This window comes from Acomys minous (genome assembly GCF_964271855.1).
Source record: "Acomys minous genome assembly, chromosome: 15".
Lineage (NCBI taxonomy): Eukaryota > Metazoa > Chordata > Mammalia > Rodentia > Muridae > Acomys > Acomys minous.
In genome coordinates this window covers 62,353,169-62,380,715 of record NC_140497.1, presented here as the reverse complement: position 1 = coordinate 62,380,715, position 27,547 = coordinate 62,353,169, and the positions used below count along the sequence as shown (strand labels likewise).

General features: G+C 38.1%; 1 pseudogene across 1 annotated transcript; it reads right to left on the bottom strand.

The window, feature by feature from the left end:
• Nucleotides 1-3,871: 3,871 nt before the first annotated feature.
• On the bottom strand, nucleotides 3,872-26,731 carry LOC311584177 (autophagy protein 5-like; annotated as a pseudogene). Its single transcript has 4 exons — nucleotides 26,643-26,731; nucleotides 18,079-18,238; nucleotides 12,801-12,909; nucleotides 3,872-4,652 (listed from the first exon to the last, which is right to left on the bottom strand). The product of its transcript is annotated as an autophagy protein 5-like (transcript).
• Nucleotides 26,732-27,547: the final 816 nt, after the last annotated feature.

Sequence of the window (27,547 nt, the reverse complement as noted above, 5' to 3'; positions counted from 1 at the left end):
CCTATCAAGTCTCATCTTCTTCTGTAGCTTGGCAAGGACACTTCACCAGGGAGAAGTGATCAATGTGTGGGGGCAAGAATTCATGTAAGAAGTAGTCCCTACTCCCCATATTATGAGACCCACGGAGAGGAGAGTATGCTGCCTATATACTACATCTGAGCAGAGAGTCTGGCTCCTCACCATGCATAGTCCCTGGTTGGTGCATCAGTATGAAGAACGTATGGTAATTGGTCTAAAGACAAAATAGTTTACTTACTCTACGGCAGTGGTTCTCAACCTTTCTAATGCCATGATCCCATAATATCGTTCCTCATTTTGTGGCAAGTTTACAACTGATTAGGAGGTTCTCTGCAATGTCCTTGGTTGCTGTCAGTCACCGATGTCCTGTTGATCAAATGAGGTGTGTGTCTTGGATCTCCCTCTTGAGCTTTTGATCTTAGCTGCTCTGACAGGTGTAAGATGAATTTCAGAGTCATTTTGATTTGCATTTCCCTGGAGACTAAGGACTTCAAGTATTTGTTTAAGTGCTTCCTGGCTATTCAAGACTCTTTTGTTGAGAATTCTCTGTTTAGCTTTGTATCCCATTTTTAATTGTATTATTTGTTTTGTTGGTGTTTGATTTCTTGGATTATTTATATATTTTGGGTATTAGCCCTTTGTTGGATGTAGAATTTGTGAAAATCTTTTCCCAATCTGTAGTCTTTGAACAAAGAAAGAAATTAAAGAAGAATCAAAAGATGGAAAGATGCCTTGTGATCATGGATCGATAGGATTAACATAGTAAAAAATGGCTACCTTACCCAAAACAACATACAGATTCTATGTAATTTCCATCAAAATATCAACATAATTCTTTACAGTCCATGAAAGAACAATTCAAAACTTCATATGGAAAAAATAAAGAATAGCTAAAATAATCCTATATAATAATAGAACTTCTGGAGGTGTCTTCATCCCTGACTTCAAGCTATAGTACACAGCAAAAATAATCATTAAAAAAAAACTGCTTGGTAGTGGTATATACATAGACTGGCTTATCAATGGAATCAAATCAAAGACCCAGAAATAAACTCACAGACCTATGGACACTTGATTTTTTGACAAAGGAGCCAAAACCTTAACAATGGAAAAAAGAAAGCATCTTCAACAAATAGTGCTGATCTAACTGGATGTCTATAGGCAGAAAAATACAAATCGATCCACATTTATCATCCTGCATAAAATTCAAGACTAAGTGGATCAAAGACCTCAACATGCACCCAGATATACTAAATCTATTAGAAGAGAAAGTGAAGAAGAGCCTTGAACTCATTGGGACAGGAGACAACTTCCTGAACAGAACACCAACAGCTCAGGGTTTAAGATCAACAATGAATAAGTGGGAATTCTTGAAACTAAAAACCTTCAGTAAAGTGAAGGACATTGTCCATCCAATTCTTAATGTCTTGGAAACAGACAGAGAGATGCTGGAATTTACATTCTAAAGTCTAGACTCCTAAAGTCTAAAGCCCAGAAACTTTGGTATTCACGACCAAAATAAGGAAGAGTATGATAACCCACAAGAAAAAAAGCCAAAGAAAATTTATCTTTCCTCTGTATTTTTTGTTGTTGTTGTTGTTGTTGTTCTATTGGAGAAAACAGCCAAGTAAATGGTACTCACACATAGTGAGGATCCCTTTTTCCAAGTTAACTGACTCATATCCATATCCTACAGAAACACCCTCACAAATACATCATGAAATGATGCTTTATTAAGTCAGTAGTTACCAGTAGTAATCATTTTAATTGACATGAAATTGATCATTGCATCTGTCATGCAAATTCAATATAAAAGAAATATAAAGGTATCACTTTTGTAAATAAAACAAAATATGCGTAGAAATGTTGTGGAATCAGGCCATGAAAGTGTTCTATTCTCTTCCAAGAATTGAAGCATTCTGAGATTATTTTAATCTAGTCGCAGCATTAGAGGAGGAGTAACTGTTTTTATTATAGCTAATTCACTCTGTTATTAGCTCTAATACCCCCCCCCCTCTGGGAGCTGCACATATGAACTCATGGCAGTGATGACAACAGCAGGCATAAGACAAAGCTGGAACAAATCTTGGCATAGAGAGGTGAGTTGAACACAAAGTCCTACCTCAGCCAAAAAGCCGTTGGCAATTATGGATGCCTGGGGGAGGGGGGATCAGTTTCTCTATGAATGTAGTCCCCTGATCAGATGACCATGTTCCCCTGGAAGGTCACACTACCGTATTATTTGGGAATTACAAGTAGGTCTTGATGGGTTAAATAAAAAAGGACACAGAGTATGGGATTAAAGGTCTGGGAAGATTTTTTGGGGAGAGGCAGTGGATATGATTAAAGCATAGTATATGAAATTGTAAAAGAATTGATAATTAATAATAATAATAATAATAATAATAATAATAATAATAATAATAATTTTAAAAGTTAGGTGTGTGCTCAGATAACCCAATGAAAAGGTGAAAACTGTTATAGGTTATATTTATCTATATATTTATATATTAGCAATAAATATGTAAACACCTATACATATACGCATACAATAAAAATTAGTGCAAAAAGGAAAAAGAGGTCATGAATTTTTTTCATAAGAAAACATTCATTTTTGTTATAGAGCCTAGAACCATTTTCTTATGATGTCACCTTTTAGCATACTCAGATGGGTAGACATTCACCGAGGACAGCAAGCTGGCTCACACACCAACTCTGGGAGTCTCAAGCAGCCATCAGCAGAGCACAGCAAACTTCCCTTACTGTGGGAGAGTTCTGGAACCCTCTGGATGTTTTTGGTAATGATAAGGAAAAGCTTCTCCAGTCTAGAGACAGGTGACCTTCAGGCTTTAAAGACTGGCTACCAGGGGACCTCGATGACATACCAGTCCAGGAGCCGAGAGGAAAAAAAAAATGGAAAAGATCAGGATATTTGAAATATGCAAAATCATCGTAGACAGGTACTCGGCATATGATTTGACAGGTTTACAGTGACCAAAAGAACAGCAAAGACAGTATTATTTCTACCTTCAGTGTATAGAAGACAGATTTTCAAGTTGCAGAAACAAATTCTGTGATAGCTCCTGAGACGAGTTGCCCTATGCCCTGCACCCTTGCTGTGCCAGTGAGAAGTGGAACCACAGAATAGAAAGTGTGTGAGATTCAGAAGGTCCTTGAAAGTGACAAACTGTATGGTGTTAAATGACAAAACAAAATTAGAAGCTTTATTTAAAAATCTCTCACCTCTCATTATCAAAGTTACAGGATTGTTTGCATACCAATAGGCTGACTGTAAACAAGAAATTCTCATTAAGGAAAAATGGATTTACTGTAATTTGATCTTTTACCAAAAAAAAATTACTGTAAGTTATTGATAACAGAATTTCTCTCTTACTTTCTTAAGTCTAATTCTCTTGAAGTAGAGAAGTCACAACTTGGAACCACCCAGAGGATCTAGGAAGTTCTTATGAGGAACTAGGAAGTTCTACAGGGAGCGATTTAGGCTATTTGCATTCTTGCCCTGGGGCTAGGGTGAGTGAGAGAAGAACAGATCCTATTGACCTTGCTCTATATATGTTCCTGCTAGTTGGCAATAAAGTGAATCTTGATCAGAAATTTCCAGACTTGATTCGTTATTTCTCGCATCTCTGTATCCTACTTTCAATCCCTACTCCCTCTTTCAGGTGAACCCTGATTCGAGTTTTCCCGAGGGCTGGGACCTGACACCTCCTCCTCCTCCTTGGCTCGCAGGGCCATGGGGGTCTGTTGTTTCCACCGCAACTGACTGAAGCAAGGGTGGTGTGCTCCGCTAAGTCCCGACACAGGGTGTCTCCATCCAAGATGACCCGCTCCTTCAATCTGTTGCTTGAGGGACAACGCTGATGTGAAGAAAATTATCTGGGTAGCTCAGATGGTCACTCAGCCACCGCAGAGGGGTTTCCAGCATCGGCTCAATTCCGTGAATCATCACTTGGTTCTTCTTTCCTCCATCTTCAGGGGCAACTACAGAAGGACAGACTTTTTTGAGGAGGTTTCCAAGTGTGTGCAACTGTCCATCTGCGGCCACAGGACGGAAAGGCTTCTGAATGAACGGTCGTTCAGTGGTGGTCTGATATATTCTAAAAGGAATCTAACAAAATCTATTTTCTTTTGGCGGGTATTCCATAAGTTTCCGGTTGATGGCCCAAAACTGGTCAAATCTGTCCTTCTGCAGTCCCATCCAGAGCTGCTTGTGGTCTTTCTTCTGCGTCTTGTTGATAATTTGACTTTTATGCTTTAAAGCATCAGCTTCTCTCATACATACCATAACGTGAGCTTCAACCACATCCCTGGATGGACAGTGTAAGACGTCCTTTTCTGGAAAACTCTTGAAATGTACTGTGATGTTCTATGGAAGAGCTGAAATTGATGCAAGCAGATCAAACAGTAAACCAATTGGATACTGCCATTTCAGGGCTGTCCCTTCATATTCAAACCATATCTCACTAACGTCGCCAACGTCAAATAACTGACTCATGGCAACAGCAAATACTATGGGTCTGCTTCCCTCTCAGCTATCTCATCCTGAGAGAGAGTAAAGCAAGTTGGAATTCGTCCAAACCACACATCTCAAAGCACATCTTTGTCATCCGTCACTGTTCCAGTGGGTAAAACAGCACATATAGGCTAAGTTCTGTCTTAACAAAAGCCAGCTCTGCTCCAGCTTCCCGCAGAGGCGCAGGAGCAGAAGTCTCGACGAGGTCATGAATTTAAGGAAAGTCGAAGGGGCACATAGAAGGGTTGGGAGGTGGGAAAGAAAATGGAGACATGTTGTAAAGAAATTATAACTTCAAATATAGAAAAATGAAAATAAAATAATATAGAAGAAATAAGATGAGGAAATATGACAACATAGTGGAAAGCAATAACATAAATTCTAGAGATACTAATGTGGATACTAGGTGTAGTGAAAAGGAGAAAGAGATGCCTTGGATTAATACTCTTATTTTCAGCTTGAACAAATGCATTCCCATGAATTAATTTCTTAGATAAAATAAAACAATGTTATTGTTCATGTATAAAATGAGATCTACAGACTATTCAGACATCAAGTATATATTTACACATAAAGCAGAGTATATTGTTCATTAATTTATTCAATTTTTATTTACTGACGCAATAATAAAATGTGCCTCGGGAGCAGTTTTATATCTTTTGGCTAGTCTGTCCTAAACATTGTTTGCTCCTAAACTATTTCATGCAGTAACCTCATGGATGTGCCTTCCCCCTAGTGGCAGCTTCTCTAGAGTGTTTAAAATGATGGTGAATCATTGTGCATGCTGCTCAGTGATGCCACATTGTGAAATATTGATGATGTATTACTGTGAAGCAATTTGGGGTGCTGATGTGAAAGGTGCTATTCAAATTGAAGTTAGAATTTGTTTTTAGGCAACACATGGCAAGGTTTACCAGCATCTGTGAACAACTAATCTCAAGTTCAATTAAACTTAAATTGAAAGAGAGAGAGAGAGAGAGCTGCTATCACCATCAGAGTCTAAAGCAAGAATAAAGCAAAGAGGGAAAAAGGAGGTCACCGTGCTGTCTAATGAAATTGCAAACATAAAGAATAAAAGCCTGCAGGATTGAGTTTATCAGCTTGTAGCACATTTACAAAAAGAATTCCTCTAAGCAATGTGGGCAACATCCAGAACAGACGATATTGGCTGGGGCACTGACAACAGAAGTGGAATTTTTCCCTAGCAAATGACTTTTTGTAGCTATTTGTTCTTTCATAAGTTGTCAAGTTCATGCAGCGGCGTCTCTTTTTTATTATGAATGGGTGTTTGGTTACCTTCAGAAATGTGTAATGCTCTGGTGGAGATGGTGGAAAACAGAATACAGAAGGAGTTTGGAACTTCCTGGTATTTTCTAACTTTGTAATTGCAAAATAGGAGTTCAGCAGTTACGATAATATTTAGTTCTCCTCTTTGGTTCTATAAGATAAACTGTCCCCATGGCTCCATAAAAGGACAATGCTTAGAAGAGAAATCATAACAGGACACAGCCAAGTATAGAAATAAAATCCAAAGAGAAGGCAAGCTAATGAGGACTAAGACCTAAAGCATAACTAAATACAGATAGGCCATATACAATGGAAGTACTGAGATGCCACAGGCCATAACACCAGTCACGGACCATGTTCTCCTCCTAAGACTCCCTGATCTCTCCTGTCCACTTACCCTAATTAGCGTATTGCCAGCTATTTAAAGACTTAGACAGGGATTAAGGTAACTGAAGTGACTTATTAAAAGATGTTTTGTTACTGAGGAATAAAAATAATAATTTAAATACAAATTTTACATAGGTTTATAATTTACAATCTGTAACGAGCGTGAAGAATAGATTTAGTAAAATTTTAATGTTTCTTCCTACATGTTTTTCTTCACAAGTCATTAATACATTAAATACTATAATCCAGGAATTTCCCACTACTTTCCTTCTTCTTTACCATTATTTGTTGGTTTTTTTTTGAGCGTTTAAAATCTTTAATATATTTAAATATGTTTCCCCCTACATGTTATCTGCTTGCATTCATATAATTGCAGGCAGTAGCCTTTGTCTCTTTCCCCTTATTTATTTATTTAATCTCTTTACAACCTGACCCCAGCCCCCTTTCTCCTATCCTCTCAGACCCACCTTCATGTCACCCCTCAGAGAAGAGGAGGGCCCCATGGGGTTCCAACCCACCCTGGCACCTCAAATCCTGCCAGGACTAAGTGCAGCCTCTTCTACTGAGGGAGCCCAGCAAGGGGAAAGTGATTCAAAGGCAAGCACCAGAGTCAAAGATGGCCCCTACTCCCATTGTTAGGGGACCCACGTGAGTGACAACCAGCCTGCACATCTGATATATATGTATAGAGGGTCTAGGTCCAGCCCATGCATGCTCTTCGGTTGGTGGTTCAGTTTCTGTGAGCCCCTGTGGGCCCAGGTTGGTTTACTCTGTAGGTCCTGTAGTGTCCTTGTCCCCTCCATCTTCCTCAATCTTTCTCCCACTCTTCCACAAAACTTCCCCAGCTTAGCCTGTTGTCCGGCTGTAGGTCTCTGAATATGTTTCCATCAGCTGCTGGATGAAGCCTCTCAGGAGAGAGTTATGCTAGGCTTCTGTCTGCAAGCACAGCAGAGCATCACTAAATAGTTTCAGAGGTTGGCTCTTTCCCATGGGGTGAGTCTCAAGTTGGGCCACTGATTGTTTTGCCATTCCCTTAATCTTTGCTCCACTTTATACCTACACTTCTTTAGGCCAGACAACTTTGAGGTTGAAGGTTTTATGGGTGGGCTGGTGTCTCTACATTAGAAGTCCCACCTGGCTGGCTATAGGAGGTGGCTACTTTAGACTTCATATACCCTTCTGCTCAAAGTCTCAGCTAGGATCACCCACATGGACTCCCAGGAGTCTGCACTATCCTAGAGATGCCTCCACTACAGATTTTTCTTCTCTCTTCTAGTCCTCACACACATAACCTAATAATCTACCCCATTCCTTTCCCCTTCCCCTGGCCCATCCAGTTCCCTCCCTCAATCTACGTCAGATATCTATTTTATTTCCTCTTCTGAGTGATATACAAGCATCCTCCCCTGGGCCTTCCTTGTCTTTGGGCCTATGAATTTGCAGCATGGTTATCCTGTACTTTATGGATATTATCTGCTTATAAGTCAGTACATACAATGTGTGTCTTTCTGGGCCTGGGTTACCACACTCAGGATAACCTTTTCTAGTTTCATCGATTGCCTGCAAATTGCATGATGTTTTGGGGTTTTGATAGCTGAGTACTGTTCCATTGTGTAAACGTGCCATAGTTTCTTTATCCACTTTTCTTTTGAGAGGCATCTAGGTTATTTCCAGTTTCTAGCTATTATATATAAAGCTTCTACGGACATAGTTGAGCAAATGTCCTTGTGATATGGTGGAGCATCTTTTTGGTATATGCCAAAGAGTGGTATAGCTGGGTCTTGAGGTACATCTGTTGCCAGTTTTCTGAGAAACCTCCAGGTTGATTTCCACAGGGGTTGTAGGAGGGTGCAGTCCCACCAGCAATGGAAGACTGTGCCCTTGTTGCATGTTCTCCCGTTAAATACTCAAAAACATCCAAGTATCAATGAGGACCTACTTATCATTATATGATTAAGGAATAAAGAAAAGTTTTGTTTTTAAATTTCATTTGTTTGTTTGTTTATTATTTGGGGAGTCCATGAGTCCAGTTTTTATTTGAGGACTGTGTAGGTCAGAAAAACAACTTGTGGGAGTTTATTATCTCCTTCTACAGTGTAGATTCTAGGGAATGAACTCAGGTGGCCAAGTGCCTCTATGCATATTGCCAGCTCCAGGGGAAATTTTTCTGAGAATTGCAAGCCATGATAGTTTTTCTTTTTCCTTAAAATATCTGACTGAAACTGCATGGACATTTCTGTTCACTTGTTTGAGAAACCTTCTAGTCAAATTCACTTAATTCAACACTACTTTAAGTAGCATCTGTATGCCAGCTGTAGTAAGCCAACAAAAGCAAATAGGACAAAACATAAATAGAGTTTTCAAGGTAAGATGGAAGACTAGAATCCGGCTGTATGTGATGTGAAGGATGGGTTTTTTTTTTTTTTTTGCTTGTTTGGTTTTGTTTGTTTGTTTGTTTGTTTGTTTAATAAAAAGAAAGAAAGAAAGCTCATCTGGTGAAAGTGCTTGTGTCTTCTAGTTTCACTTCTGTTGCATGATGAAATGCATTGACAAAAATCAACTTAAAGGAGAAAAAAATTTATAGGACATCATGGATTAGTCAAGATAGGAACTCTAATAGCTAAGAACATTGCAAAGCTGAAAGAAATGAAGAAATGCAGGCTTATTTGTTTATTTCCTCCTCTCTCACACTGCTGAGGCCTCCTTGCCTGGAGAATGTGGCCTCCCACAATGAGTTGGATTTTCCCACATCAATTAACAATCAAGACAATTGTAGGGTGTGGTGTCACAGGCCTCTACACTCAGCCTTTGGTTGACATAGGTAGGTAGATATCTTGGGAGTTAGAGGCCAGGCTGCTAGTGAGTTCTAGAACAGCCTAAGCTACATTGTGGGTAAGAAAATGTGTTGTAGGTAATTCTTCATTAAGACTCCCTTCCCAAGTGAGTCTACATTATGTCAAGATGAGCGACATGGTAACTAACCAATACTCCATGAAACTGATAATCTGAGTTTTATTCACTGACCCAAAACATCAACAGAGAATAATCATATCCTCATGTTTAGATTTGTTATAATTGCTAAAAATGACACTCAGGAAAGATGGCCCCATCCCTCACATGAGCAGTGCAGGAGAGCTGGCTGCGGTGGCATGGGCTTGGGGGAGCTGATGAGCTGACCTACTGAGTTACCACCCAATCCCAGATCAAGCGCTTAGAGCTGACCCATCCCAATATCTACCTCACCAATGAGCTTCTGAAGTGTGTGAAGTTGCTGGTACTGCAGAACCAGAGCTGCAGGATCTCCATGACTCAGCGCAACAGCAGGAAATCCAAGAGGAGTCTCAGTGAGGATCCAATAATGACAGTATAGCAGAAGCCAGAGGCCTTGAACCAGACCAATGACTCATTACAATGAATATTTACAGGCAAAGCTATTTGGACAAAAGGGTATACTGTGTGACATATCATGACACGCTACAGCTTCAACAGCAAGGTTTGTTTGTATGTTTGGTTTAACTTAATTTTATGTATTATTTTCTTTTAGGTGGATGTCACAAGGGTGGATGATGGATATGGAAGGACTGGAAAATGAGTGGGCTACCAGTGTATGATGTGAACTTCACAAAAAATCAATAAAAAATTATGACGGAAAATCTAAAATTGAACAAAATTGAACAGAATTAAATAACACCACTTAATACTGGACTTATCTCATGTTTTTATGTACAAACACACACACACACACACACACACACACACACACACACTACTACTACTACTACTACACACAGTAGATTAAATGTATGCATTCGTCTCAGTGGCCCATTAAACACTCTGTAAAACAAACTTACAAGATAACATTTTAAAAATGTAAAGTAAAATAAATCATTTCATGTAATTTATTACATCATGCAAAACTACAACTCAATAACAAAATAAAAGAGACGGAAAATAAGAGGTGTTCTGAAATGACAGCTCATGAATGTGACACGTCAGTTACAAAGGAATTCATAGCAGACATGGATAGCTGCACAAGACCTGAGAAGATGAAGCTAACTCACAATTGTTACACACAGAAAAGGTCAGGGTTCTTGATGTTATACCTGGTTGAGGAGCTACTGCTGGCTGGTGATGGAGGGAGAATCCTTTCATCGTGGGGAACTAGGCATTGGCAGATTGTTACCCCTGTGACTGGACTTACACACTTGCACATAGGGTAGCTGCAAGTAGATTCAGGGAGTTATGAAAACAAAGAATAAAGAAGCAAAAAGTCAAGAAGGCAAGTAAGAGAGAGGGAGAGGGAGAGGGAAAGGGAGAGGGAGAGGGAGAGAGAGAGAGAGAGAGAGAGAGAGAGAGAGAGAGAGAGAGAGAGAGAGAAAGAGAGAGAATGAAGAGATAAAAATGAAAATAGGGTGGGCAAAGAAAGAAGAGATGGTATGGGCCTCAGTTATTTTGAGGGAGAGGGTGGGGAGTGAATATAACTAAGATACATGGTATGTACTGTAAATATAATGAACTGGTGGGTTTGCTAGGGCCATGGAACTAATAGTAAGCCTACTACTAACACTTTTCTAAGCAAGTATAACTTCTGCCTGCCCTAAATATGATCAAAACACAATACGTGAAATCATCAAAGAATGAATATAGCAGTCTTATTCATAACCAGCCAGAACATGGAAACAGCCTAAGTGCCCCTCAGTAGAGGAATGGATAAAGAAATTGGTACATTTACACTATGGAATACTACTAAGCCTTTAAAAACAAGGAATTCCCAAAATTTGTGGACAAATGGATTGAACTAGAGATGATCATAATGAGTGAGTTAACGCAGAAGCAGAAAGATTCAAATGGTATATACTCACTTATATCAGGACACTAGTCCAAGGGGCATGTCCCATGAAAGTCTTCACTTACCAGGAAACTGAGACAGAGGGGAAGACTTCATATTGGGTCTCTAGGTGAGAATAGCATGGGAGAATGGAGAAACAGAAGGACCCCGAGGGTCCTATAAACCTGCAAAAAGAACATTATGATGAGCAGATCTGGGCCCAGGGGTCCTACTCAAACTATGGCACAGCCAAGGACAATACATGCAGTAAACTTCAAACCCCTACCCAGATTTAACCAATGGACAGGACATTCTCCACAGTTGAGTGGAGAGTGGGTCTGACTTTCACATGAACTCTGGTGCCCCATATTTGACCACGTCCCCTGGATGGGGAGGTCTGGTGGCACTCAGAGGAAGGATAGCAGGCTATCAAGAAGAGACTAGATACCCTATGAGCATATACAGGGGGAGGAGGACCCCCTAAGTCACAGTCATAGGGGAGGGGAGTAAGGGGAAAATGGGAGGGAGGGAGGGAGGAATGGGAGGATACAAGGGATTGAGATGCAATATGAATACATTAATAAAATATATTTAAAAAAGAAAACCTCAAGTCAACTATGACAATGAAAGGTGGGCAACACAAGTCACTAAAATTTGGGATGAAAAATGAGGAGGTTACAACAGATTACAAAAAATTCAAAATTATTAAGAAATATCTTAAAAACACTTTAAAAATGAAAATCAGGAGAAATGTAGAACTTCTTAGACACACATACCTTTTAAAAGTGAATCAAGAGAACACAGACAACCTAAGTATGTTCATACTACATGATAAGACTAAGGAGTAGTGTCTCCCAATAAAAGATAGCCCAGGAGCATGTGATCCTCTGCCAACATGCACCACTTTTACAAAGGAGCTAATACCAATGCTACTCAAACTGCTCCTCGGGATATAAAAGGAAAGAAGACTACCAATTGTATTCTATACATCTTCCAACATCTTGATAGCAAAACTGGATAAAGCTACAGCAAAGAAAGAAAACTACTAGCCACTTTTTATAACGAATGCAAAAGTTCTCAATAATAATTTTGGAAATGTTAAACAAAAACACACTAAGAACATCGTATGTCATGATCAGCTTCACTTCACTCCAGGGGTTAAGATGGCTCAACAGAAGGGAAAAGTAAATGTAATAAGTCACATAAATAGACATAAGGACAGAAATTTCATGATTGTCTCAATATGCAGAATAGGACTTTTATGGATTTCAAAATCTTATCATGATCATAAAGCAATGAAATAATTAGGAATGTAAGGAACATTTTGCAGTATAATATGAGTTTTATATCATAACATTTAGTACATTAAATAGGGGAAATAAAAGCACTTCCTCTATAAAGAAGAATGAGAAAAGTGTGCTAACTTTCTCTGCTTTTATTTGATGTGCTGCTCAAAGGCTTGGCAATAACAGTAGGGTGAAAGAAATAAGAAACCAGGCTACAAATGGAAGAAATCACTTTATTCTTATATGTTGACTACTTGATTTTGTGCTTTAAAGATCATAAAGATTTCAGTAGCCAATTCTCAGAGATGAGAAATACTTCTAGAAGAGTAGCAAGAAAAAAATTAACATACAAAAATCAGTAGCTTTTCAATATTGCAATAACAATCCTCCCAAGACAAATAAGAAAAAAATCTCACTCACAATATTATCACAGAAATAAAATGCTTAGGAATAAACTTACCAAGGAGGTTTAAATTCTTGACAATGAAAGATGTAAGGCTCTGAAGAAAGAAATGGATGACAGCACTGGCCGATGAAAAGACTTCTCTTTCATGGATTAGCAGGAAGGACTAATAACAGAATAATGGCTATATTATAAAAAGAAACACATGGATTCAAACAATCTTTATCAAACTCCAATGACATTCTTAACAAAATATGAAAATAATCTTAAAATACGTGTTAAATAAAAAGTAATTCTAAGTAGAATCAGCAATTTTTTATGTATGAAAGAACAAAACACTAAGAATTCTAAGTCAGTAAATCATATCAATTGTGGGAATCAGATAAAGTCCTGAGGTAATGATTATTACATACATAAGTATGACCATATCAAAGATGCCAAAGCCTGAGACCCCTTGGAATGTCAGGGCCTTCTATTCTGAGTACGAATGTTGACAGTGAATGAAGAAATGATCATCCATGGCTTCTTTCCCCCAAGATTGGAATCAGAGATTGGTCTCTTGTTGAGTTATATATAAGAAACTTGCCCCCTTGTTTAGCTGTATAAAGTAAACCCACGTCCTTGTTCAAATGTTTATAACAAATTTGCTCAGTTTCTGTACTGCTGCTGTCTCTCCATAAGTTTGCACTGCCAACCAGACCCCAGCTTTTCTGTACATGTGCCTGTCACTTCTTTATTCCATGTTTCATCAATGAGTTTAATCCCAAAAGTCACGCAGGTTATGGTAATTAATGTTCAATGTGGCATTATTTACAGGAGGAAATGCAGTGTGTACGTACAACGATGATGCCTTTTATGTTAAAGAAGAATGAAATTCTGACATTTTCAGAAAATGAATAGAATTAGAGATCACCATGTTAGACAAAATAAGGCAGACTCAAAAAGACAAAAACCATATGTCTTTTTTACACACAGAATGTACTGTTGAATTTATATGTGCATACATATAGATGTGTAGATATAAAAAGAAAGGATACAATAAAAGTGATAAAGTGGTCAGAAGGAAGAATGGTTGGGATTACGGGATGACTGGTACGATGAGAGAAGATGCCCCTGATGTAGGGAGGGTGGTACCCAACAAAGGAGAAGAAGAATTATATGTGAAAGATAATCATAGAACCAAAATAAATTTTAGGAAAGTCTTAGTGGAATGTGTTCAATATGTTTAGCACATGCCTAGTGAAAAACATACCTGATTACCTTGTCTATGTCAAAGAGAACTTTACTTTAAAAGATAGTTTCATGCATTAAATGAGAAAGTTAGGAACTTAGAAGGCTAAGTGCAAGAACAGCGACTAGGAAATGAATGATATCAAAACAGACAATATGTAATACAGTTTTCTGTAAAAATCAGAAGCCTATTGAGTTTTAGTGGTAGAAACATAAGTAAATAAAAGACTCTGGAATTGTTATTGCATTGGAGGGCAATGGCTAAAGGTAAAAATATGAGTAATATTCTAAAGAAAAACGAATCCAAAAAAATGGTAAGGAGCTATACAACCTAGACTACAGTATTATTTAGAGCTGTGTAGATGCCTTTCTGCAAAGTTTTTCTCATCACAAAACTTGCTTACAGAATTATTTTGTATACATTTTTAGCCTCCTAACCAGTCATCAATGTCAACACTATTCACAAAAGCCTGAGCCTGGCAGCACAATGAACAAGGTCTCTCTCTTTAGGAAGGGAAAGCTAAGGTTAGCCCTTTCAGTTCCTTGACATTGGTATGGTAACCCATCACTAATATAGAGCAGAAGAACTAGATGTTTTCTTTCATGAGCTTGTCATGGTAAGGTGAGTGCACACACCTGTATCCACACTGACCATCATGTATGTAGGAGACATCAGCAGAGTTACAGTCAGCAAAGCCCATGCTGCCATTAAAGACGGGAAGCTCTAATTCTGTTACTATTTAAATTTCATACTTTTAACTACCCTAGTCTAAATTTCATTCACTATGATTTGAAGGTCACCGTTTGGTACTAGTAAAGAATGCTTCCTGACAAGGCTGCAAGTTAATTATTGACTTCATGTCCAAAGGCCTCATTCTGAGTTCCTATTCTACCATAGTTAATTAGCTGTGTGACATTAACCAGGTCTCATAATCAGTCAGGATATATTGAGTCCACAGAAAAATTGGGATTCAAGCAGCCATCTCAAGAAGAAAATGAGATAACAATGTTAAATGCTACCTAAACGTGCAGTGTTATTTTAAGTATCAAACGGGTAAGGATTCAGGTTTCACAACTGGGCAGGAGAGGTGAGAAGGGAGCAAAAGTAAGGATAATCTTCTTAGAAGATACTCTTTGACTCTATTATTTAACCAGACACAAACTTCCAATTAGGTGTGATTAAGAGATGAATAAAGACTTTATATCGTGAAATCCTACTGGGAAAATATATCTATCTCTTTAAATAATATAGTCTCCTAATATTTAAATCACAGTAATCATTTCCTGCACGCACTTGTCTTTCATGGAGAATAAGTGGCAATCATTCTCCATTTAATAACCTCTCATAATTACTTTTATATTATTATTACTGAGCTGCTGCTGTTAATGTTTGTGGCACTTAAAACAATAGCCTTGTTTGATGCTGTTATCCCTGCATGTGGAGTCCACTCACTTCAGTGCCTCCCTTCACAGCTGATGACTTCAAAGGGATGAGGAGAGCGGGAGGGAGCCTGTGTTCCTTGTTAGGACTAAATAATTAATTGAGTAAATAAAATCGAGGCCAGGAAGAAAGGAACTAACTGCTGCTTATAAATGTTTACTATGTTTGCTTTGATGCCCATGAGTGCGGTTCTGTATAAAAACCTGGATACAGTTTGCAAAACAGTAAGCTAATAAAGAGTGGGGAAAAAGCAAGCAAGGGAATGAAACTTTAATCTCTTTGGCCTTGGTTAGTGCAAGGACCATTTTTAAAGGCTCCTCTGCTGATCACAATAGGTTGGAGGGATGTTCCAAACTTTCCAGATTTCAATACTACTTATGTTCTCTTGCGTGTGGCTGCCTTAGCATTTTCTCCATTATTCATCACTTCTTTCAAAGTATTTACCTTCTTCAGTTTTTAAAAGATTTACCAGAACATTCCACTTTACCATGACTTCTGTCTGCTAGCAATTTCCATCCTGCTTAACAATGTAATACAGTACATGTTGCTTTGTCAAACACGTTTGTAAGCTATGCTTTTATAACCTTGACAACAACAGCAACAAAAACTTGATTCAGGAAAACAGTTCTGATACTTGTTTTTCTCGTTTTTCTTTCTTCAAAGATATAGGAAACCCTGTCCAGGATCAGCTTTATACCTGACACTTGACAAGTGTCCATTGTTTGCTTTCGCTGGGCTTACACAATAGATGAAATCCAAAGTGTAGCACTTATATAGCAATAATATTTGTATTTGAAGGCCGTAATCATCATCAACACCAAATGCAACAAAAGACGGTTTCTTTGATGTGCCTAGGGTGTAAAATAGATCCAATGGGTTGGTCACATTAAACACCCTTGAAACTGCAAGTGGATAGGTCGTAGCAGTCAAGGCCTTAAAGAAAGCAATAACACTGCAATCAGATCACTGCCTTTAATTTGATGCTTACAATAACTCCAGGAAAATTAGAATAGTAGCTTGTGATTCCCCTGGAATAGAGATCGATAAATCAGCAGTTCCAGCCTCCCCGATCTTCTGAGGTAGCCAATACTTCCAAGGGTAAAATACTGAGCATATTAAAAAGGTCTTTCAGCTTCTACAGTTGACATTTGAGTTATAGACAGCTATATATGAAAATTTCTGTGAATACTAGGTTTATCTCACTGCAATTGCCTTTCACAATGGTTATATTTTGGGAGATAGGAAGGGAAATTTCACTTATCACAGTTGTGTTGGTACTTAATAACATTATACATTATCATAACTGTCTCATGAAGGCAAGTTGCCCCTGAAATATTCCTCTGAAATATGCCACTTCAGCTCAAACAATGAAGTTTATGAGTTGACAAAAGGTTATACAACAAAACCATTTAAAGAAAGAAATCATAGTGAGACCAAGAAAATTCAATGTTGCTAAATTTCAGGTTCATCAGATAATCTATTAACAATGAGACATATTATTACATCATTGCATACAAAATAAAGCTCATCATTTTTCTTGTTTACTTCATTTGTTGATAATTATTCACATTTAATAAATTCAAATTTTTAAAGCAAATTGGTTGTGACTGTTATAAAGAGAAAACAGTTATTATACCTATAGATGCATGTTTTCTAATTAGGGACATGAAGGACTAAAACCAACTTTTTATAATTGAATTTATCATTGTTACTTATTGCAGATTACCCTCTTATATTGCACTTGGGAGATGAGAAAAAGATGAGTATCAGGCAAAAAGTCAGGTGGCTCTGTAGAGCAGGTGCTTTAGGCTATGTGTCACCAATAACATCCTTCCTGTTAAGAGTAAGGAAGCCCAAATTCTGTAGGAAATAAAAGGCTGTGTGTTGGTTATGGTGCTAGAAACACCAAAGGGAAGATCTGGCTCTGGAAAAAGTTTGGTCCTGGGGGACAAAAAGCCGCCAAGATTCTAGCCCTTTGACATCCCTTACATCTGCCCCCTCAATGTGTTGGTCATAGGCTTGTGCATCTAATCACTCTCACATGCCAGAGAGCTGGCTATGCTTGTAAAGGTTCTGAGCAGGCTACTGTGTCTGGTGAGGATGGGTGCAGGCGCTCCATCACGCCTATTGGGATAGAAGGTAAATTCCTCAAAAACAAAACAGCTGTTTCTTGTCCCCAACCTTTGCTGTAAACAGATGCTTTTCGCATACAATTTCTGTTACAATTTCCACTCCCTTTGCTTCTTTCAGATCCTCCCCATTTCTTCCCCCATCCAGATCCACTCACTTTCTCTATATCATTTGAAAACAACAGGTTTCTAAGCAACAACAATATAACAAATATAATAAGATAAAAGAAAAACCATTGCAGCAAAGCAGGATTAGGCAACCAGACAGAAGGAAGAGAGTCCAGGAGAAGGCACAAGAATCAAAGACCCACTGGTTCACACACTCAGGAGTCCCCTAAAAAAAAACCGCTAAACTGAAAGCTATAATATACACACAGAGGACATGATGCAGACTCCTGAAGTACCTTGCTTGCTGCTGCAGTCTCTATGGGCTCATATGCACTTTTCGCAGTTGATTTAGAGGCACTTCTTCTTCTGGTGTTCTCCATCCCCACTGGCTGTTACACTCCTTTCATCTTGGCGTCTATGGTGTTGCCTGCGCCCTGGAGGATTTGATGGAGACATCCCATTTTGAGCCATGTGTCCTCCCCTCATCTCTCTGCACAATGTCTGGCTGTGGGTCTCTGTATCTGTTCCCATTAGCTTCAGGAGGAAGCTCCTCTAATGACTGCTGAATAAGGCCCTGGTTTACATTTCTTAAATAAGAACAGAGAAGTATTTTAAAGGAACGGGGAAAAATAACTGCTGAGAGGACAACCGATAGACAGCTGATTTTTTTTTTTTAGTTAAAAAATGCATATTACGAAAAAGTAAGGTGACATCCCAGGCTGACAGGGTGATATGGCAGTAAGTATTGTTACTCTCTGCAGAGATTACCTTAATTAGAATGCAAATACTTGAGATATTGGAGGATAGTGTGAAAGCACAATTTTGAATAGCCTGGAATGTTAGCTTAAGGCTGTTCATTTTAGAAGCTATATTATTTATAGCATACACTAGGATCAAAGTTATCTCGTCTAAAACTAATTATTCTCTACCCTTTAACGTTGTACATGACTATGGCAACTAAAGAGAAAACAATAGAGCTATCCCTGGATGCAAATACAAGTTTCAGTGGTAGGAAAACTCGTAGGTAAAATTTAAATTGCCACAAACCATATATTATGGACTAACAAATTAAGTATAATTTTCTGTGCCACATATGTATTGGTGTTGGTGATTTGTGTGTTAGTTCCTCCCCTCTCACTCTTGAGGCACTATTGGTGAGGAAACCTCATCTGGACACTGAACTGCCACTGCTCCAGAGTTGTTAGTTTTTGTATTGAAATGTGGAAGTTGCTGATGTTAGGTTTTGTAGTGTGCTGAGGTTATCTTCCAGAAATCACCTAAGAGTGAAGGACTTAAAAAAAAAAAAAAAGGAGACAGAAGAAAACTTTGCACTTTTTCCTCCTCCTATATCATTGTCGTGAAGGAAGAGCTTAGGACACAAATCCAATATGATAGATATTATTCTCTTTATTCTAGACTTTCAGGTGTGGACTTGAACAAGTTTTTACCTGCTGGTTAGGAAAACATTCTCTCTCTCTCTCTCTCTCTCTCTCTCTCTCTCTCTCTCTCTCTCTCTCTCTCTCTCTGTGTGTGTGTGTGTGTGTGTGTGTGTGTGTGTGTGTGTTTATTTTTATTAATTAATTCTTAGGGATTCCAGAAATAGCTCAGTGATTAATTGGACTTGCCCCTCTTGCAGATCACCAAGATGAAGTTTTTAGCACCCACATAGAGGCTCACATCCACTTGTTCCTCCTGCTTTACTGAGTCTAATGTCTTATTCTGGCCTCTGGGCACCTGCACGTACCTGGTGCACTTGAACTTACATGGGAAAACACACACAAATACATTTTTAAATCAAATTCTTTAAAAAATTATTCAAAACTAAGTGAATATGGTTGGAGTATCCTCAGAAGTTTTGATACTTCATACTTTGAGTTATATTCATCTATCATTTTTATTATTTACCATCTTTTTATTGTAAAAACCTTCAATTTATATTTTATATTGCCATTTTATTGGACATCTAATTACTATACATTAGCATACCTTCATGGTTCTATTTATAACTTAGCATCAATCTTTCCCCATTACTCCCCTACTTTTCACTTCTGAATGCTACTATTATAGTCTCAACTTCTAGAAAATGGAATTTTTGTTTTGTTTAGTTTTGTTTTGTTTTGTTTTGCTTTGCTTTTTTTTTTTTTTGGTTTTTCGAGACAGGGTTTCTCTGTGTAGCCTTGACTGCCCTGGACTCACTTTGTAGACCAGGCTGGCCTCGAACTCACAGCGATCCGCCTGCCTCTGCCTCCCAAGTGCTGGGATTAAAGGCGTGCGCCACCACGTCCAGCCCTTTGTTTTGCTTTGCTATTTAGCTTTTTTCTCATTTTGAATATAGTATAATTTATTCATACTACATCGCAATTTTTATCCCCTCGCTTGTATCTTCCCATTCCCTCCCACCCTCTCTAGGAGCAGGCGTTGTGTTGTGTTTTAAAGCAATTATCACATTGAAACTCAGGCTGGCCCAAACTAAGGGTGCTCCTGCCTTACTGGCTTAAAAGTCTAAATGGCAGGCTTGTACCAGCACAGCCACTATTTTATACATTCATGTGAGTGAGATCATATCAAATAGTTCCTGTTTCTGGCCTTAATACATTTAACACAGTAATCTCCAGCTCCATCTGTATTGTTAGACTTTTTGTTGTTGTTGTTTTTTATTTTTATCTTTTTAATATTTTATTTTATTTTTCATTTAATAAATTTATTAAGATTACATCTCAATTGTTATTCAATCACTTGTATTCTCCCATTCCTATGTCCTCGCCTTTCACCCTATTCTCATCCCCTAGGTCTGTGACAGAAGGAGACCTCCCCCCTGACCATATGGTCGTAGGCTATAAAGTCTTATCTTAGTAGCTTGCTTATCCTTTCTCTGTGTGCACCAGGCTTCCCCACCAAGTGATCAAATAGGGAGTACCAGGGTTCATGTCAGAGTCAGTCACCACTCTCCACACAACTATAGAGAATGTCCTGTCCACGGCCAGGATCTGAGTAGGGGTTCAATGTTTACTGTTTGTACTGTCCTTGGTTGGTGCAGTAGTTTGAGCAGACCCTCCTGGGTCCAGATCCGCCTGTCATGTTGTTATTCTTGGAGGTTTCTAGGACACTCTGGATCCTTCTATTTCCTCATTCTCCTATACTTCTCTCACCTAAGGCCCAATAGGAAGTCTTCACATCTATCCCAATCTCCTGATAAGTGAAGATTTTCAGAGGGCATTCTTTTTGGGCTAGTATCCAATTATAAGTGAGTATATACCATGTGAGTCTTTCTGCTTCTGGGTTAACTCACTCAGGATGATCATTTCTAATTCCATCCATTTGCCTGAAAATTTCAGGATTTTCTTGTTTTTAGTAACTGAATAGTATTCCATAGTATAAATGTACCAAGTTTCTTTATCCGTTCTTTAACTGAGGGACATTTAGGTCATTTCCAGGTTCTGGATATTACAAATAAGGCTGCTATGAACATGGGTGAGCATATGTTCTTGTTGTGTGGTGGAGCATCTTCTGGGTATATCCCAAGAAGTGGAATAGCTGGGTCTTGAGGTAGCCCTATTCCCAGTTTTCTGAGAAAGCACCAGATAGATTACCAAAGTGGTTGTACAAGTTTGCATTCCCACCAGCAATTGAGGAATGTTTCTCTTTCTCCACATCCTCGGCAGCATATGCTGTCACATGAGTTTTTGATCTTAGCTATTCTGATGGGTGTAAGATGGAATCTCAAGAGTCATTTTTATTTGCACTTCTCTGATGACTAAGGATGTTAAGCATTTCTTAAGTGTTTCTCAGCCACTCAATATTCCTCTATTGAGAATTCTCTGTGTAATTCTGAGCCCCATTTCTCAATTGGGTTGTTTGGTTTGGTGGTGTTTAATTTCTTGAGTTCTTTATATCTTTTGGATATTAGACCTTTGTCAGATGTAGGGTTGGTGAAGATCTTTTCCTAGTCTGTAGGCTGTTGCTTTGTTCTCTTGATAGTGTCTCCTGCCTTACAGAAGCTTCTCAGCCTCATGAGGTCCCATTTATTAATTGTTAACCTTAGAGCCTGGCCTGTTAGAGTTCGGTTCAGGAAGTTGTCTCCTTTGCCAATGAGTTCCAGGCTCTTCCCTACATTTTATTCTAACATATTTAGTGTGTCTGGTTTTATGTTGAGGTCTTTAATCCACTTCAACTTGGCTTTTGTGAATGCTGATAAATATGGGCCTATTTGCATCTTTCTACAAGTAGACATCCAGTTAGACCAGCACCATTTGTTGAAAATACTATCCTTTTTCTATTGAATAGATTTGGCTTCTTTGTCAAAAATCAAGTGTCCATATGTGTGTGGATCTATTTCAGGGTCGATTCTATTGGTTAGTCAGCCTGTTTCTATGCCAGTACCATGCTGTTTTATTTATTATTGCTCTGTAGTTCAGCTTGAAATTTGGTAAGGATGTTCCTCTGGACAATCTTTTATTATACAGGATTGTTTTAACTTGTCTGTTTTTTTTTTTTTTCATATGATGTTGAGAATTGATCTTTCAATGCCTTTAAAAAATTGTGTATGTATTTTTATAGGGATTGCATTGAATCTGTAAATTGCTTTTGGTAACATGGCCATTTTTACTATGTTAATTCTCCCCATCCACAAACAAAGGAGATCTCTCTATCTTCTGATGACATCTTCAAACTCCTTATTCAGAGATTTGAAGTTTTCTTCCAAACACATCCTTCACTTGCTTGGTTAGAGTTACTCTTAGATATTTTATATTGCTTGTGGCTATCATGAAGAGTGTAGTTTTCCTAATTTTTTTTCCTCTGTCTGATTGTCATTTGTATATAGGAAGGCTTGTATCCAGCCATTTTTCTGAAGGTGTTTATCAAATGTAGGAGTTCCTGGTAGAATTTTTGGGGTTATTTATGTACACTATCATATCATATACAAATAAGGATAATTTGACTTCTTCCTTTCCCATTTGGATCCCCTTGATCTCCTTTTGTTTCTTATTGCTCTGGCTAGAACTTCAAGAACTATATTGAAGAGATATGATGAAAGTGTGCAGCATTGCCTGGTCCCTAATTTTAGAGGAATTTCCTTGAGTATCTCTCCATTTAATTTAATGTTGGTTATTGGTTTGCTGCATATAGCTTTAAATATGTTTAGGTATGTGCCCTGTATCCCTGATCTCTCTAAAACTTTAAACATGAATGGGTGTTGGATTTTATCAAATGCTTTTTCTGCATTTAAGGAGATGATCATGTGATTTTTTTAATTTTAGTTTGTTTATATGGTGGATTATATTGATGGATTTCTGTATATTAAACCATCCCTGCATGCCTAGAATGAAGCCTACCTGGTTATGGTGAATGATATCTTTGATATGTTCTTGTATTCGGTTTGTGAGTATTTTATTGAATATTTTTGTGTCAATGTTCATAAGAGAAATTGGTCTGAAATTCTCTTTTTTGTTGGGTCTTTATGAGGTTTAGGTATCAAAATGACTGTGGCCTCATAGAACAAATTTGGTAATGTTCCATTCATTTCTATCTTTTGGAGTAGCTTGAAGATTATCAGTATTAGCTCCTCTTTGAAGGTCTGGTAGAATTCTGCACTGAAACCATCTGGCCCTGGGCATTTTTAGTTGGGAGACTATTAATGACTGCTTCTAATTCTGTAGAAGAAATAGGACCATTTACTTTGTTTATCTTATCTTGATTCAATTTTGGCAAATCGGATCAATCAAAAAATTGTCCATTTCCCTTAGATTTTTAAATTTTGTGGCATATATGCCTTTGATGTAGGATCTTATGATTCTTTGTATTTCTTCATTGTTTGTTGTTATGTCTCCCTTTTTATTTCTGATTTTGTTATTTTTAGTACTATCTCTCTGCCTTTTATTTAGTTTGGCTAATGCTTTGTCTATCTTATTGATTTTTTTGAAGAACCAGCTCCTGATTTTTTAAAATTCTGTTAATTGTTCTCTTTGTTTCTAATTTATTGATTTCAGCCCTGAGTTTGATTATTTCCAGATGTCTATTCCTCTTGGTGTTTCTGCTTTTTTCAAGGGCTTCCCGATGTGTCATTAAATTGCTTATATGAGATGTTTCCAATTTCTTTATAAAGGCTCTTAGTGCTATGAATTTTCCTCTTAGCACTGCTTTCAAATTTGGGTATGTTGTTCCTTCATTTTCACTGAATTTCAAGAAGTCCTCAATTTTCTTTTTTTACTTCTTCCTTGACCGAGATGTCATTAAATAGAGAGTTGTTTAGTTTCTATGTGTGTGTAGGCTTTTTATTATTTCTGTTGTTGTTGAAAGCCAGCTTTACACTATGGTGATCTGATAGAATACAAGGTATTATTTCAATCTTCTTGAATCTGTTGAGGCTTGCTTTGTGACCTACTATGTGATCAATTTTGGAGAAGGTGCCATGAGGCGCTGAGAAGAAGGTATAATCCTTTCAGATTGAGTGAAAAGTTCTATAGATATATATTAGATCCTTTAGATTCATGATGTTGGTTAGTGTCATTATTTCTTGGTTTAGTTTCTGCTTCAATGACCTATCCTTTGGTGAAAGTAAGGTGTTGAAGTCTGTCACTGTTCATGTGTGGGGATCAATGTGTGGTTTAATCTTTGATAATAGTTACTTTACAAATGTGGGTGCCTTGTACTGGGAGCTTATGTGTTTAGAGTTGTGGTGTCATCTTGGTTGACTTTACCTTTAATGAGTACAAAGTGTCCTTCCTCATCTCTTTTGATTAATTTTGGTTGTAAGTCTATTTTATTAGATATTAAAATGACTACACCAGCTTGCTTCTTGTGTGTTTACTTGGAATACCTTTTTTTCCCAGCCTTTAACCCTGAGGTAATGTCAGCCCTTGTGGCTGAGATGCGTTTCTTGAATTCAAAAGAATGTTGGGTCTTGTTTATGAATCCATTCCATTAGTCTGTGGCTTTTTATTGGAGAATTGAGACCACTGATGTTGAGGGATATTTGTGATGAGTAACTGTTAAGTAAGTGCCTTGATTTTGATGTTGGGTCCGCAGAGTGCTTGTATGGTTATATTTTTGCGATGGTGTAGGTATCTTTCTCCTGTGTGATTTTGGTCGTAGCTTGTCACTTTGCATTGGAGGTTTCCCTCTAGTAATTTCTGTAGTGACAGATTTGTGGATAGGTAATGTTTGAATTTGTTTTTGTCATGGAATATCTTGTTTCCTCCATCAATGGTTATTGAATGTTTCATTGAGTATAGTGGCCTGGGCTGGCATCTGTTGTCTGCTAGGTTTTGCTGGATCTCTGTCCAGGCCCTTCTGGCTTTTGTGGTCTCTTCTGAGAATTTGGGTGGAATTCTGATAGGTTTGCCATTATATGTTACTTGGCCTTTTTCCTTGCTGCTTTTAATATTTTTTCTTTGTTCTCTATATTTTGTGTTTTGATTATTATGTGGTGGGAGGATTTTTCCTTTCTGGCCCATTCTATTTGGTGTTCTGTAAGCCTCTTTTATGTTTATATGCATCTCCTTCTTTAAATTGGGGAAATTTTATTCTATGATTTTGTTGGAAATATAATTTTGGCCTTGGAGTCAGTGGTCTTCTCTTTCCTCAATGCGTATTATTCTCTGGTTTTGTCTTTTGATGGTGTCCATAATTTCTTGGATGTTTTGTGTCAGGAATTCTTCAGATTTAGCCTTTTCTTTGATTATTGCTTCAAGTTCTACGATTGTATCTTCTAGTCCCAAGATTAATTCCTCCATGTCTTGAATTCTGTTAGAGAAGCTCACCTCTGTGATGCTTGGTTTCTTCTCTAAGCTCTCGCATTTCGTTTTTCTTCTGTCTTTGCCTTTATCATTGTTCCATTTTCATCTTTAGATCTTGATCTGTTTTTTTCATTTCTTTCATCTGATTATTTTTATATTCCTGATTTTCTTCCAGTGCTTCTTTATAGGCTTTCAGATCTTGAACTGTTTTATTGATTTCCTTAATCTGATTGCTTGTATTTTCCTGAATTTCTCTACTGTCTCTCTATATGCCTTCTTTCTGTCTTCAACCTGTTTGGCTGCAACTTCCTGCATTTGTTTTTGGATTTTATTCATTTCTTCCATTATCATCTTCGTTGCTAGGGATTTGAGATCATTTTCTTGTATTTCGATTGTGTTTCAGTTCTCAGGGTTGTTTTATTTGAGATAACTGGGATCTGGAGATGCCATATTGTTTTGGTTTTTGTTTTTTGTATTTTGTTATGCTGGCCTTTAGTCATCTTGCTGTCTCTAATGTGGGAGTTAGCTTCCTATGTCCTTCACTGATCGGTGAGAGCAAATTATTGGCGAGTGATTATAGGTCGAGGGCCCTTGCCTGTGGGAATCAGGGAGTTCTACCCTGGAACAGGCAGGTAACCTGGTTTCAGTTCCAGGAGAATTTGCTCCACACCTTAGGCTCCCCTCTGGGTCAGCAGAAGTAGGCTCCTGCCCAATCTCATTCAGATCACGCAACTGAGGCAGTTCAGTCCCACTGCATTGGGGCCACTGCTTATTTTTCTGTCCTGACACCTCAGGGCTATGCAGTCTCCCCAAGGGCATGGGAAACCATACTAGGCTGTGGAGCCTGGCTAGGCCGGGTTAGATCTGCCCAATAGTGCAGGCATGGTCCGCTATAGCCAGTAGCTAGGTTCTTGCCTGTCTTATTCAGATCAAGCTACTGTGGCTGTGTAATGAGTTCATAGCCACCTGGGCTTCTGTGTGGCGCCTGGGGCTTTCTGTTGACTGGCACATGACAGATGGGGGGTGTCTGAGGAGAGATCTCCCTGTTTCCCTGAGATTTCCCCAGGCCAAGAGCTCTGGTGCTTCACCGCCAGGAGTTCAATTCCATATACTGAGTTTAGGTTATAGGGCCTGGCTGCAGTTGCAGGCAGGTTCCAGTCAAGAGTCTGGGGACTGTGCCCCCATCATCAGTGGGCCATTGGTTGAGCCGGGGCCAGGTCTGCCTGTGGTCTGCACTGTACACGACTCCACTCACCTAGTGTTCTCCAGTTCTTGCGGTCTGTGGTTTCCACTCAGGTCCCTGGTCTCCTTGCAGTAGATCAGATATGTGATAGGCGCCGCCATCTTGGATTCCCTCCATATTTTTGTTAATAACAAAGTTTTATTAGTTTTATGGTTGAATAGTATTCTGTAGCATGCATGTACACCTTTAAAAAATCTACTCAACAATAGTTAGACAGTTTGATTGTTTCTATATCCTATATATTAAAAAAAATACTGAAATAACAAACCTAGCAAAACAGATGTCCCTTTTACATACTGATTTTGGTTTTATCTTGAGGAATCTCCTCATTATTCTCCATAATGGGCATGTATTCCTAGTACTCCATATCTTTGCTAGTACTTATTATCTTGAATTTTTGACAATAACTATTCATGCTGGTAAAAATTTCACTGTTGGTCTTTTTCATTTCTCTAATGATTAAAATATTTATATTTTAATATGCATAATTATATATGTGTAGTGGTTTCTATATCTTCTTTTGAGAAGTCTCTAGCTAGGTATATTGGCCATTTTAATTGGATTATTATGCTATTTATTAAGTTTCTGGAGTTTTTGCATTAGCTAGCTTTTAAAGCTTTTTTAGTTATGTTTTTACTATTCATTAATTTTTTATATTCTGTAATCTACTCTGTAATCCCACATTTTGTTGTGCTGAAGAATATTTTTAAATTTGTTGAGTTGCCACTGACCTATTTTTGGTTTTTTTTTTCCCTCTGCTTATAGTGTCTTGTAAAATACTTCTGCCCATTACTATACTTTGAAGTATCTCTCTTATGTTTTGCTTCTAATATTTTCATAATCTCTGGTATTACATTTAATTCTTTAATCAATTTTGATCTTTTTTGTAGCTTGTGAGAAATAGGAGTCTAACTCTA